The 16110-nt window shown below is 36.6% G+C and overlaps 1 long non-coding RNA gene across 1 annotated transcript; it reads left to right on the plus strand.

Moving 5' to 3' along the window:
* Positions 1-7997: 7997 nt before the first annotated feature.
* On the plus strand, positions 7998-14673 carry LOC132151950 (uncharacterized). The gene is made up of 2 exons (XR_009436458.1): positions 7998-8095; positions 13554-14673. It is a non-coding gene; the product is annotated as an uncharacterized LOC132151950 (long non-coding RNA).
* Positions 14674-16110: the final 1437 nt, after the last annotated feature.

The following is a 16110-nucleotide window of genomic DNA, read 5'->3' on the forward strand; positions in this document are numbered from 1 at the left end:
TCTTGCGCTTATTGTATCGAACTTCATAAGGACTGGGAAGAAGGTCTCCCTTGGCTCATGCTGGCCGCTAGAGAGGTAACCCAAGATAGTTTGGGCCTAATTGTTTGGGTTTTGGACATGTGAGGGGACCTTTAGCAACCCTTTTTGATGAACCAGCGAAACCTGCATCACCCATGAATTTGCAGGACTATGTTAATGGGTTTTCCGTTTTCAACTTCTGCTGGCCTGTATACTAGCCCATGAAAGTTTGTCTAAAGCTCAGAGTAAAATGAAAGTCCGGTTTGATAGTAAGGAATTCAGTCCTGGAGATCAGGTCTTGGCTTTACTTTCTATTCCAGCTTTGCCTTTTTTAGCTAAGTGTAGTGGTCCATATGTAGTCGTGCGGAAGGTTTCAGACCTAAATTATGATATTTCTACTCCTGATCAGAGGAAACTGTATGGGCCCTATTTTAACGATCTATACGCAAAGTGTAAATCGCACGGCGCAGGTGCACTCAGGGCGTGTCCAAATCCACTTTTGCTATTTTAACAACATTTTTGGAATGGGTTGTCCCTATTCTCTTAATAAGTAATGGGCGTAACGTTCAATAAACCAACCAGAGTGTCATCTCCCATTCCTTTAAGGTACAATTTGTAAGATATTTGCAGTAAAATATCCAAAAACCACTAAGCTAGTGTTATATATTTTGTCCAGCTGATTACTAACAATATCTCTAATGTTTTCAACTACTTGTAAATTATGAGTGCAGTGCAGTGCAGTCGCCTTTCAATGACGTTAGTTCCCCTTTGTTACCGCCTTTACGCGGTAACCTTTTACATTTTCGCCTTTACATTTGACTTTGCATTGACTTTACCGCCTTTACTGACGTAGAAACCACATGACAACAGTGTCATGGACAAATGCAGAAGTAGTGTCTAGCATCCAGCAAACCACTTGCTTGCTTCAAGTAGTTCCTTATTTACTTCTTCTTGCACGTTTTATGGTGGATTGTGTTACTTATTTATGTAACATAATTACTGTTTACCGTCTGCCACTGGTTCTGTCAACAAGGACAGCTCCCGTAAACTTTTACCCGACAGATGAGTTGTTTTGATTCGTATCTTAATAGAGAACCTATGCTATTATAACGATCAACAAGATTAGTATTATGGGGCATACAGGCCAAACGCAGGGCATCGCGTCTCTAGACTCTAGTCTGATCCATAGTCTGATCGCGTCTTTGCATTGACTTTGTATGTAATCTACTCGCGCAAATCGTTGAACTCGCGTTTGAAAATTATGACATCAAGCACAACATTAATAAAAACTTTACCTCATCTGTTAAATCCTTGATTTATATTTCTGTCTGTTTGATGGCCGTCAGCGGTTGGGTAGAAGACAACAAATCCCATCATCCCAAGCTCCTTCTTAGCTTCATCAAACCACACGATTGTTATTGTTTTGATAGTTTGCCCTCTCGTGGCAGGTCCTACAAACTGTACCTTTAAGAGCGAGATGCGCTCGTTCCATGGCGGAAAAGCTGAACGCTTCTCAAGCAAAGAAACCGATCTGCTCGTGTGCAAAGTTAAAGTGCACCAGCAGATCGTCTATGGGACAAGCAGGTACTCCACCAAAGCTCCGCGCGATGAGTCAGTTAATGTATGTGTGTGTATTGGCACGACTGTTTAATTAGCCAATTTCATTCATCATTATAAGTAGTAATAGGCTGAATTGCAAATAGGTAGCCTTATTCTAATACACGCAATGACTATCCATCATTACATTTTTATATTTATGTAGCCTACACAATAATATTATTTTACACTGTAATCCTTTTGTTTTTAATATTTGGCATGTTTGTGTGATGCGCATCCCTGTGTGTAATAAGCAAAGTCAACGCACACTGAGGACCCGCCCAGAGGCGCATTTTCTACCTACACGCACTTTAAATAACAAAAAAATATTGAGCCATTGACTTTAGACTTTAGACCAGGTTTGAGTTGGTCTATGGCGCAGTATATTTTCAGCTCCTTAAAGCAACATGATTATTAGATCCTGTACCTGCTTTACTGAAAGAGTTGTTACCTGTAGCAGAAGAACCACTTCTCATTGTTAGCTTGTCATTATCTCTAGGTCACATCCCCAAACCCTTATAGCTGGAGGTTAATAAGCCTCTTATTACAGGTTTTTAAAATTGCTTACTGTAGACACGAAAAGTGGTATTTGAGGCCCACTCAGTGAAACCATTCACTCATATACCCTTATCTTTAAACTAAGTCTGCAAAGCTACAAGCACATTACATGCTTTAAACTCAGTTTGCTATTGTAAAATATACATATATATATATATATATATATATATATATATATATATATATATATATATATATATATATATATATATATATATATATATATATATATATATATATATTGTTAATGGAGATGATGATTTTGCAATTGTACTGTCTTGATTAAAGCTTAATTTGCTATAAACAGATGTACTGTAACCTAAGTAGTAATAATGCTTTTGCTTAAGTACAAAGATGTAAACCTGTGATGAATGCTATATGGAAAATGTATTGGGTAACTTCACTGACATTAAGAAAACTGCTTACTTGCATGAAATGTATGTAGTGACTGAGTTAGAGTAGAAACATTTATGTTTTAGAAATAGTTTTTATGATAAATGGACAATATAGTAGTTAAGGTGTATTTCACAGACGGTTAAGAGGAAAAAGAAGAGGAAAAGGGCTAAAGCAATGCGAAGTAAACAACTGAAAGCCTCGGCAGAGGAGTTGGCCGCACTCCAGGTGATGACATCAGAAGAACCAGCGTTCGACGTCTGTGTATAAAAGACTGAGAGAGAGACTCGACGGACGGATACTGAACAAGCACAGTATCCCTCGACGCCTGATACCAGCTGATTATACCTTGATTTTGTAACTTTACTATTGTACTTTGATATAACTTTTGTTAACTTTAATAAAACTTGTATTTTATTATTGACAAGTTATGGTCTGCAAGAGTAGTAATTTAAGAGCCGTAAGCAAGAACTGACCACAGGGAAGTCTTCTGAGCAAATTGTAAGTATTTTTTAAATGCTTATAGTTTTGTCCAGAGTCGACTCTCCTTACCTACCTGAGAATAATAAATAAATAGGTAAAAGGTGTATAGATAAAGGAGACACCATAAAACATGGCGCCCAACGTGCTATAATTGTCTAATTACTGGCCAGAATTAGAAAATTGAGCGCTTGCCTAATAGAGTAAGCGTAGTTAGGCTTACGGTTAAATAGCTGAGGTACTATATAAATTACTACATAAAAGACGACTAAGCGGTGAGAAAGCCCAGAAAGGGCGGAAATAGACGAAACACCCAGAAAGGGTGGACCAGTATTTGCAAATACAGCCCAGGAAGGGTAGAAGCTTACTGTTTTGAATACAGCCCAGAAAGGGTAGAAGCTTACTGTAATGAATACAGCCCGGAAAGGGTAGAAGCTTACTGTTATGAATACAGCCCGGAAAGGGTAGAAGCTTACTGTTATGAATACAGCCCAGAAAGGGTAGAAGCTTACTGTTATGAATACAGCCCAGAAAGGGTAGAAGCTTACTGTTATGAATACAGCCCGGAAAGGGTAGAAGCTTACTGTTATGAATACAGCCCAGAAAGGGTAGAAGCTTACTGTTATGAATACAGCCCAGAAAGGGTAGAAGCTTAATGTTATGAATACAGCCCAGAAAGGGTAGAAGCTTACTGTTATGAATACAGCCCAGAAAGGGTAGAAGCTTACTGTTATGAATACAGCCCAGAAAGGGTAGAAGCTTACTGTTATGAATACAGCCCAGAAAGGGTAGAAGCTTAATGTTATGAATATAGCCCAGAAAAGGCAAAAGGTTACTGTTAAATAGCCCAGAAAGGGCAAAAGGTTACTGTTAAATTGCCCAGAAAGGGCAAAAGGTTACTGTTAAATACAGCCCAGAAAGGGTTAAATGTGCACATAAGAAATAAAGAAGTGAAGATAACAGTAACAGGCCTATAACAAGGCGAAAGAAACCGCTAAGTAGAGTTATATTAAAGAGGCTATGGTAGCAAAAGCTAAAGAAAAATCCAGCAATATTTTTATTCAAGCATATACATGAGGCGATTCTCGTGTATTAGGATGGCAGAAACTAGCCTTACAGGCGGAGACATCCGTCCAGGTGACGGACCCAGGATAATTACTACTTTGGCTTTCCACCAAGGAGGGGCTGCAGTTAGGAAACTTCACGGAAAGTGAAGTGGGTCTAGCAGTATTGCAATGAATGCAAGAACTAGCAAAAAATGAAAGCTGTACAATACCATTGCAGTGCAAAACTCCAGAGGCAGAAAATATAATCAAAACTATTAGCAAAAAAGACAAAGGCAAAATAGAGATTTATGACATATGCGGCAAAGCGTTAAAAAGAGAAAAAGGACACTTGCCAGCTATGGAAAGAGTTAAAAGATACCAAATTGATATTAACGATTTCGAACAAGTGGAAGAAATCCTATTGACGATACCGATAATTGAAGATGCGGAACGAGATAGTGTTATTACCATTGCTCATCGAAACATACCAGAATAATACGAGCTACAAATAGGCAGAATAAGACTGCTTATTAGAGACAGTTTAATAGAAAGAATTGAAGGAGGCGTTGTAATACTAAATGGAAACAAACTAATGATAACTGGTTCTTGAACAGCTGGGGCAATTTTCAATAAATTAAGTAAACAAGCATTACAGGAGATTGAAAGTATGAGAGCCCAGCTCGGACCGCAACAAGCAGCGACAGTGAGAATAACCTCTGGCTGTCCACAGTGGAATTATGTAGCGCATACAGTAATGACTGATTGCAGAGATGAATTCTGTAGTGCAGAACGCTCCTGGTTAGAGGCCAGAACTATAACAACAGCAGTAATAAAAGAAACACTAAACAGACGAGAGAATCAAATACATATGACTTTAATGGGAACAGGACAATTTAAACACCCAGTTAATTCGGTATTAGAAGGCATATTATCGGGAATTACAAATATGTCACAGGAGGGTCACTTGACCATAAATTTATTAATGACTAACATAAATCAGGTTGAACTGGAAAAAATTATTGAGAAAAGGGAGGACAACAACCAGCCAGGATCCTCTCAGCCGTCGGGAATGTTCCTGCAGGGGACAGAAAAATACAACAGGGTGAGACAGAGTCTGAAGACGAATCCGAGGTGTCGGAGTTGTATATGATTCAGACAGGTCAGATTCATCACTATATTTTGAAGATAGTGAAAGTAGAGAAACAGAAAATATTTACAAAGAATCTAGACTGCGGAATAAAAGAAGAGGCCAGATGGAATAACAAAGAGTGATAAACCAAATAGAGAATGATTGGCCAGAAGTTCAGGTAAAAGGGATTTTATTCAAAAATCCTACCAGTGAGAAACGAGGTAGAACATTAACATGACATACAGGGGCGGCAGTGGCTCAGTGGTTCATGTAGGTTGTCTACAAACCGGAAGGTTGGTGGTTCGATCCCCGGCTCCACCTGACCAAGTGTCGAGGTGTCCTTGAGCAAGACACCTAACCCCAGCTGCTCCCGACGAGCTGGATGGCGCCTTGAATGGCAGACACCGCAGTCGGTGTGTGAATGTGTGTGTGAATGGGTGAATGTGAGGCAAATTGTAAAGCGCTTTGGATGGCCATGTGGTCTGTTGAAAGCGCTATATAAATGCAGTCCATTTACCATTTACCATTTACATTGGGACCAGAAGATTGTTAATGATAGAAGTTTGACTTACGGACAGATGAGATCAGCAAGCCGCTCCCCATCTGCCCAGAGAGTCGCTCGGACCGAAGGATGGTCTAACGGGAAAACAGACATTGTTTCATGTAGGATACATACATAATAGACAAATAGTTAAAGAACTGGAAAAGGTGGTTCATTCTCTAAAATCAGAAATTAAAAGTCTGAAAAAAGCGAGTATAAATATTAAAAGATACGGAAGTAATAGGACTGGAGGACAGAATTAAGTAGGGTTGTGACGGTCAGGTCGCAAAGCAAAGACAAACAGTCAGGATCGGACAGCAACTCCTGGATTTACAACTTCTCACAGACAATTAGAAGTTGCAACTCCACAAGAAACTGAAGAAAACAGAATAGTGTATATGCGAAAGTGCTAGAATTAAAATTTAACAGAAGCAGTTAGAAAACAGGTAGGAAATAAGAAGTCGCACGAAGACCAGAGTACATAGGTAAAACAGAGAATGAAAGCGGCTGAGAATGCACAGCTGAGCCGAGATGCCGCTACGAGGTTAGTGCAGACCTGTACAGGTCACCCCATATCCTCGGAGGGTTTGGATAAGTTGAGGAATTTGACAGGTATAGACGATAAAATTAAAGAATGGACAAAAACCCTCATTAATGCCCAGAAAAGAGCAGATAACTTTATTAGGAATTTGGCTTTCTATAGAACAGGAGATCCCTAATGCTGACAAAGTTCCGTTGCTGAGGTATAGGCATAATTTAGTTACCCTGCTGAATAATGCGACTAGAGAAAAATAGAAGAAAAACTAGCTGAATATGATCTTGGTAAAAAACACGTTAAAACCATGAGGAAATTTACACCGCAAAATAAACAAGCTCAAGGGCTATAGTTTAAAAATAATTATAACAACAATAAATTCCAAAGACCAGAAAAATTGAAAAAAAAAATTGAAGACCTTAAGAACAAAAATCAAAACGGAAAAAATATTAGGAGTATTAAGGTAAATCAAAAGATGGAAAAATGCTCTAAATTGAACGACGAGGAAACATGCAAAACTAAGAAGAAGGAGCGAGTCAGCTATGATACAGAATGAAGATTAGCCAGTTGAAACAGAGACTGTGTGACCCAAGAGTCAAAGAAGAAAATGACAATTTTTATAGTAATATTCAGGGAACAAAGTAGTTGGTTGACACATGCAGGAATTTCTGTTTCAATTGAGCCTTTAGAGATAAATATGATACAATTACAAACAAATGACGGGCAAGTTAAAACGGAAAAAACAGGCAAACGATATGGAATTACTATGATTGAAAGTTCTGAAAATGTATTAGCAGCAAAAGATCTGAAAAGGGTTTTAAGATTAAAGCTGGTTAATTATGAGCAAGAATTAAGAAGAATCTGAAATGAAATTAAAGGTTCACAATGGGCTAAGGACCAGTTAATGTCAGAGCTAAGTAAAACTTCATATGTACGGAGCAAAAATGGCTGCGGCAAAGTAGATGATAGGTTTGCACACGTTATCGAGGGTGGAATTCTTAAACCACAAAGGCAATACCCAATGAATAAAAACGGAATGGCAGAACTAACTTTAACCATAAAAGAGCTTGAAGAACAGGGAGTTATAAAACAAGTTAAAGGAGCTATTACTAACTAACCGATCCAGTTAGCGTTGAAACCGGACGGGACATATAGATATAAAAAAGCTAAAGAAGCGTTGATAGGAATTAAAACAGCTATATTAAACTCAGGACAGCTGGAAGGAAGAAATGATGAGAAAAATTTAGAAGCTGACTTAGAAACAGACGAAATAGGTTACCAATTAATAGTAAAAAAGTAACATACCTGTTAGAATTATGACTGGAAGCTGGGAGATCCAAAAACTTAAATTTACTGGTGTGAAGAAGCAGCTGGCACTTAGCAAACGATATTCCGAGCTGAAAGGCCTGGCACGGGGCCAGAAAATATTTGTTAACACGAAAACAGCAGTATTAGCTCATCTCTCCAAAAACAATGTAAAGGATGCCCGTGCGAAATTAGAAATTAGAGCTTCATAAAAATACAGTTGTTTTCACAGATGACTCAAAAACGGCCGCAGACGAGGAAGCTCACTAGGCTTTCATTCTGAAACAGAGCAACAAGGTCATAGCTTCAAAAGAGGGAGTAGTGCAAGGCACAGCATAGTACGCAGAGCTCATGGCAGTGTTCCAGGCTTTGAAAACACTGAAAAACTTATTTACAGGATATTTACAGGCCATAATAGTGACGGATTGAAGTTGCAACAGGAATTAATGACAATTTGCAAATCTGGAATGAGAACGGTTACACCAAGTCAAAAGGTAAGCAAATTGAACACTCAACATTATGGCAAGAGATACGAAAAATAATGAGTGATTTTGACGTTACAGTGATACATCAGCTAGGATATTCCTAGGCAGACAAAGGAAATAATGAAGTTGATAAATTAGTGTGCATGAGACGAATAGTAGTGATTAAAGAAACAGAAGGAAATATAATACAGACAATACATGACCAAATTATGCACCCAAGTGTAAATTTAGTTTGCAAAGTTTTGACATAATAAAATACATATTTCTAACTGGACACAGAAATATAGAAACATAAGGTTAAATTGTGAACAGTGCATGCGTAATAGTGTTAATTTCGTCAGACGAGACGAGACGAAATATGTTCGTCAACAACCTTTTTTTTCATGACTAAGACGAGACGATGACAAGACTGCACCACTGTCCAAAAATGCTAAGACTAAATTAACATGCATTATTGTTGACAAAAAAGACGAGACGAAAATGTTTTGCATAAAATAAAAACTAAGATAAAATCTCTCTTCATTTTCGTCTACAATCGTCTCTGCTTTTTCATCAACTGTTACGCCTTTAAAAATTCAGAACGAGTTTGCGGCTTCCCGCTGTTGCTCAAGTTACAGGTCTCATACTCCTGTTGCTGCCAGCCTGTGGCTGCAAAACGAAACTGCTGAACACACACAACACCTGAAGCGAACAAGAGTGACGAGCGCCGACGACATGCTTTGTCAAAGGAAGAGGCTCGATATTTGTGTGTTATAGTGAAACACTTTTTTTACTGAAATGTTTATCAGTAATAATGTGTTATTTTAAAAAAACACTAAAATTTTTTGACTAAAACTAGACTAAAATTAAAAGACTCTTAGTCGACTGAGATACCTTGAGTTTTCTTTTGACTAAAACTAGACTAAAATGACGAGACTTTTAGTCGACTAAAACTTAACTGACAAAAAAAGATATGTCAATGACTAAATATGACTAAAACTAACAAGGATATTTGGCACAAGACTAAGACTAAGACTAAATTAAAAATAGGTGACGAAATTAACACTAATGCGTAAAGGCTATAATAAAACAATACGAAGTGATTCTGGGGCTATAATACCAGACAGAGTTAACCAGGCATAGTCTTTGGACATCACTGGACCTTTGATCCCGAGGTCTAAAGACGGTAATAAATATCTATTGGTGGTAGTAGATGGCTTTACGAGCCGAATTTTGGGAAAGCCTTTAAAAGAGACAAAAGCAAATGCAATTATTAAAGATGTCAATGAATTACTGGTAGCTTGGGGTCGGCCAAAAAAAAATTAGGGTTGGCAACGGCACATATTTTATAGGAAAACAGTTTGAAGACTTTGTAACTGAAAAACATATAAGTTTAATTAAATCTATAAGATATTGCACAGAGTCAAACGCAATAGCTGAGAGATCTATAGGGATTCTAAAAAGCTGGAAACGGGCCAATTGTAATCATGATATATATGGAAGATTTAATGTTTTATGTTAATCTTACAGAGATCAAACGTCAAAAGACCAGCCAGAAGACTTTTGCAGAGTAGGAGACCACGTCTGGATCAGGTTAGACAATAAACATAAAAATAAACCGTTTAAAATTTATATACTAAGAATGATAAAATAATTAAAATAGTTGATAATGTGGAATTAGCAGATAATGCCCTCTAGAGTAAGAGGAATTTGGTCTTGGTTAAAGACCAAGGACAAGAAAATTTTATTCAAACAGGAAGATTATCAATGAGATAAGGATGAGCTCGTTAAATTGGTTGAGATTAATAACCAGAGAGGTGTGATTAGAATTGAAACTAAGCTAATGACAAGATGCGACGTTAATTATATAGCGAAGGATATTGAGCATGAAAAAGCCAGACAGACAGGTAGATTGCATAAACCTGTTAAACTGACATATGATATAGCATATGTGTATATGTGTTATTTGCGGTAGTTTTGGAAAATAGCGGTGGTGGGAAGCGCCGGTGATAAGCAAGCCCAAATTCGGGGAATTAAAAAAGAAAAAAGAAAAGAAAAAAGAAAAAAAAAGATTAGTAAACCTCTAACTATGCAAAAATACAGAGAGATCAATATTACAAAACTCCTGGAGGAATAAAAGCAGCTTCGTGTGTTCTCTGCCAAGAATGTAGAATTAGTTTCCCTAAAGTTGAAGTAACAATGACAGCGGCGTGGAGAAAAGTAAACCGTTTGTGATTGTTTGTGGACAGTGTTGGGGAAAGTTACTTTTAAAAGTAATGCCTTACAATATTGCGTTACTCCCTAAAAAAGTAACTAAATACGTTACTTAGTTACTTTTTATGGAAAGTAATGTGTTACATTACTTTTGCGTTACTTTCGTGTTACTTTTTAAATATGAGCAGGGCTTGATTGTTTTTAATATAAGAAGTTCTATTTATAGCAAATGTAAAAGCCCTTTCACACCAAAAAGTGTAATGAATAAACCTCAGGCTGAAGGAAAAGTAAATTCACGTCTGTACAGTAGAACACAGGAGAAGAAGGTTCAACACTCTTCAGCAATAAAAAAAACAATGAAGCACAATTGTTAGTTTATCTATTGCTAAAACGTTATTAGAAAGTAATATAGGTGAGTGAATAATGGCACCTAGAATTGATTTTCTGAGACGTGGAGAATCCGATGACTCAAATAGCAATGTGCGTTGCCAATTTGGAAAATTAGATGAAGAAAGGTGTCCAAATAAACTAATAGTGAAAAGAAGCAGAGTTCTGTGTGTCCCGATTGCATTCTGGAGACAGAACAGCCAGCAAGCTGCTGTATTATCTCTGGGCAAGAAGCCAATTATGGAGGGGTTACAGCAGCCTTGTATGAATTAAAATAATGTTTAAAGTGGTTGTAAACATGACCACCACTTCTGAACCACAAATTCTAGCATGTGCGATTGACATTGAATTGGCACACGATTAAGTAGTGAGTAAATTGACAAAAGGTTCAGAAGGGGGGTGTTTTGAATTATTGTGTTATTATTATTTTTATTTTTCTCTCGGGAACGATGAAATTACAAGACGGGGATGAGAGAGAGAAATGGGCCAGGAAAATACAACGCTGGCGAAAACCCTGTATACCACGACCTTGTCTGATGGTATTATTAGTAACAGGGGTTGTGATTTTAACAGGAATTTGGTCAAAAACTTGATTTCACTACAAAATTGATTACTGTTTAAGAAGTTTCCAACTGTACCATAGTGACTAAATTCTTTTCAGGGCCATGTGAGCAAAAAACATTGGAAGAATGTAGCCAATGAGAGGAAATAATTAAAAAATTATACAGTTGGGAAAGATACATTAGTGAAATGTAGAATAAGGTCAAACCCATTTAACATTACACAGATACAGAAAATTTGGAGTTGGAACTGCCTGCAGGATATACTCTTTATTGGACCTGGAGAGAAATTAGGGTGTTACACGAGCAAGACTGAGGACAGTGTTATGCCAAATAAAGAAACCCAAATTATTCCAACTCCGCTCGTTCTGATAGGGGTACCCAACGTGTAAAATATGGGTTGTATGATCCTAAACGTGCATTCCACAGAAACTGTGCAACATATTATAATGACAATAAATATACAATGTATGAAACAACAAAAAAATTATGGGATCCATTTGCATGGATAAATTGGCTTATATATTGACATAGGTTAATATAAATATATTATTATACATTAATATTGATTAAGTGAAACTACTGAATGAATTAGTGTATATTCAAAAGGATTGAGAACTTGTGGGAAAATGTGCTTACTGAAAATGGAACTGAAAGGGATCAAATGATAATACAATTCATTTGTATTATTTATTCTTTGATTTAGTTGGTGATACAGGAACTAATATTTTGGAGAGCATTACTGTGAAAAGCATTAAAGCTCAAAAAGATTTAGATGAAAAACAGAGACTCTCATGATGGAATGAGTATAAAAGATAAAAATATAAATATTAAATATAAAAATACCTGGCTAAGCGCTTACTATACTTTTCCTGTAGTTAGGATGAGATTTCAGGAAAATGATAGCAGAATAATTTGTGCTATTCCTAAGGAAATCCCAGAATACCATAATGTTATGACTTTATCAACACCTAATTTTAAAATGTAAGTTAATATTAGTGGCATTCTAGATGTCAAAAAGGTTTTGACCATTGACAGAAGCGTATGGACTGTTTATTACTTTACCCAGGATGGGCTTATTTAAATATGCCTTTGGATAGTTATTTTAGAAGATTGGAAATTAATTAAGGAATTAATAGGATGTTGGCGTAAGGAGTCACGTCGTATAAGCCCATATAAATGGATAATGGAGAGAATTATGCTGAAGAAGATAAAAGGAAATGTATGACTCCGTACCCTCTTGTATTGGACAGTAGGTAGACTACAATATACTAACTTACATGCAGGATACAGACAATGGATAATTGTTACTGTATGTTATTTTAATAGTAGGAGCTTTCATTGGGATTTTGATTTTGTGAGAACTAACGGGCCTTGGAGGACTGATAAGAAGTTTATTAAAAATCTGTTATTCTACGGTCGTTAATATTATCATGCAGGTGGTTGGGCTTAGTAGGAGTACAGATAAAGAGGACAAACAAGTGCTCATTGAAAGAGGGATTCTTCGAAAGACCTTGACCGAACGTAGCACTCATTTGGTGCATAAGGTATGAGACTTTACTTCTGAAATACATGGCATTTCAACAGAGTGCCACGAAGGGTGAACAGTTGAGTGATATACCATGGATAACTTTAAGAATGATTCTACCAGCATTACTGTTTTGTTAGGAAAATTCTGGTAAACAATTGTCTTTTTATTACAGTGAATATGATATGATATTATAAAAAATAATAATATAAATTAAAATAAAAAAGGGGGGTTACATACATATGTTTTTAAGTTTTTATTTTCTATTTTTATTATTTTTGAACTTCATTTGAGTGGGTTATTGGTTCTGAAAATGTATGCATGATTTATTTAGGAAACCTAATATGATAGGTAACTTTGAGTAAATTAAGAACAAATACAAAGGACCACACTTTGATAAAAAAACATTTTTCTTTTAATGCTCATATAGGAACTAAGGAGAGCCCCAGGTGGAGAATTATTGACAAGAAAATTTAATTACTGGATTGTTATTGGGCAAGATAATTGTATGTAACTTTGTAATGGGGGATTTATGCCAGGAATGTTTCTTCAAGAATACATTCATTATGTGGATTAATGACTATGATGAGGCAGAATATAATGTTGAATCTTATGAATTGATGACTGGAGTGCATGTAGACATTTGGAAAAAAAAATAGAAAACTTACAATCTTTTTGAACGTAAGGACTGGTACAGATTGGAGATCGGGGGATTAGATTCTTGTGCAATGCTTGCATAATAAATTTACATCTGAAGTTGTAAAAGTGGTCAAACTTGATAAACTGCTTTTTATTATAGGCAGAGAAATTTGTGGAGTTCCTGGAGAAGGAGGATTTAACTCCGACGCAGCCCGCATTCACGCCCCAAGGTGCTAAGAATCAAACAAACGGCTCGCACACCAAAAGGTATGCCTGGAATGCCAGATCCCCTCTCTTGGCTTCTGAAGAGGATGTCAAAGAGAGGGGAAGAGCCGCACGTTTCTGAGTGAGGACCCCTGGGGGCGTCTTATTGGGGCTTGTGTACACAAATTTACGAACTGACAATTTTTGAGAGCAAGATTTGGACAGTATCTTAGCATTGTCAAGCGGAGCACAAAGATTTGGTCACCTGATACTACTGTATCTGGAAATGAGAAAAAAAAAGAGTGCAAGGGGAAAGAAAGAATGCTTGAGTTTGGGTTGAAAACTATATAGATGTGTTTCATACCAGCTTACTGATGCATGATGGCACTGTGTATATGATTCTTGCAAAAATATTATAAGTTTAAAAAACATGTTGAACAGTACTTTAGCTTGAAGATGTTAGGATGAAATCAGCCAGCAAAATTGCAAAGCAGTGGGTGTTAATGGAGATGATGATTTTGCAATTGTACTGTCTTGATTAATGCTTAATTTGCTATAAACAGATGTACTGTAACCTAAGTAGTAATAATGCTTTTGCTTAAGTACAAAGATGTAACCCTGTGATGAATGCTATATGGAAAATGTATTGGGTAACTTCACTGACATTAAGAAAACTGCTTACTTGCATGAAATGTATGTAGTGACTGAGTGAGAGTAGAAACATTTATGTATTAGAAATAGTTTTTATGATAAATGGACAATATAGTAGTTAAGGTGTATTTCACAGACGGTTAAGAGGAAAAAGAAGAGGAAAAGGGCTAAAGCAATGTGAAGTAAACAACTGAAAGCCTCGGCAGAGGAGTTGGCCGCACTCCAGGTGATGACATCAGAAGAACCAGCGTTCGACGTCTGTGTATAAAAGACTGAGAGAGAGACTCGACGGACGGATACTGAACAAGCACAGTATCCCTCGACGCCTGATACCAGCTGATTATACCTTGATTTTGTAACTTTACTATTGTACTTTAATATAACTTTTGTTAACTTTAATAAAACTTGTATTTTATTATTGACAAGTTATGGTCTGCAAGAGTAGTAATTTAAGAGCCGTAAGCAAGAACTGACCACAGGGAAGTCTTCTGAGCAAATTGTAAGTATTTTTGAAATGCTTATAGTTTTGTCCAGAGTCGACTTTCCTTACCTACCTGAGAATAATAAATAAATAGGTAAAAGGTGTATAGATAAAGGAGACACCATAAAACAATATATATTGCAAATAGATATACATACAGTACAGACCAAAAGTTTGGACACACCTTCTCATTCAAAGAGTTTTCTTTATTTTCATGACTATGAAAATTGTAGAGTCACACTGAAGGCATCAAGGGCTATTTGAATAAGAAGGAGAGTGATGGGATGCTGCGCCAGATGACCTGGCCTCCACAGTCACCGGACCTGAACCCAATCGAGATGGTTTAGGGGTGAGCTGGACCGCAGACTGAAGGCAAAAGGGCCAACAAGTGCTAAGCATCTCTCTGGGAACTCCTTCAAGACTGTTGGAAGACCATTTCAGGTGACTACCTCTTGAAGCTCATCAAGAGAATGCCAAGAGTGTGCAAAGGAGTAATCAAACCAAAAGGTGGCTACTTTGAAGAACCTAGAATATGACATATTTTCAGTTGTTTCACACTTGTTATGTATATAATTCCATATATAATTCCACATGTGTTAATTCATAGTTTTGATGCCTTCAGTGTGAATAAAGAAAACTCTTTGAATGAGAAGGTGTGTCCAAACTTTTGGTCTGTACTGTATATATATACATACATACACAAACACACACACTAAAAAAGATTCTTTAAAGGTTCTTTACATGTAGAACCAGATCTATATAGAACCATAGCATCCTGAAGAACCCTTTTAATGCTGAAATGTTTTTTTCTGTCAGAGTTTAGGGTTCTTTATTCCTGCCCTTTTGTTTTTCAAATCTGTAACTGTCAAAGCATTACATTACTTAGTTTCTTGAGTTCAGTGATCCAACTACAGACTGTCAGCACACTCTCAAAAGGTAAACTATTTCATTCTTTAATTTAAATACGAATGTAACTTTAAAATTGTATCTGGTTTTCAAACAAACATGTTCTTTTCTCTTCTTTTTGAACACATAAAATACACATAATGATGGACTTACAGGCATCACGGAGGATTATGAAAATACAATATTTCACTGGAACTTGGTCTTCATTTCACTATTTTCAGTTTCTATTTTGTTTTACTACTTTAAGTATTTATTTATTTTCAATGTCAACTTTCATTTATTAATTTATTCTGCTAATAGCCGTTATTCTGCTAATAGCCGTTATTCTGCTAATAGTAGTTGTTAAAGCAGTCATTTTTTTTTGGTACAAATTCACATGTCATTAAAAAAATAAAAGTACCTAATTGACATGTTGTTGTTTTATGTAAAACCGTAACAGACACCACAGTATATTGAAATATCAGGCAGATCGAGG

The sequence above is a fragment of the Carassius carassius genome, chromosome 10 (assembly GCF_963082965.1).
Source record: "Carassius carassius chromosome 10, fCarCar2.1, whole genome shotgun sequence".
In the NCBI taxonomy this organism is placed as follows: domain Eukaryota; kingdom Metazoa; phylum Chordata; class Actinopteri; order Cypriniformes; family Cyprinidae; genus Carassius; species Carassius carassius.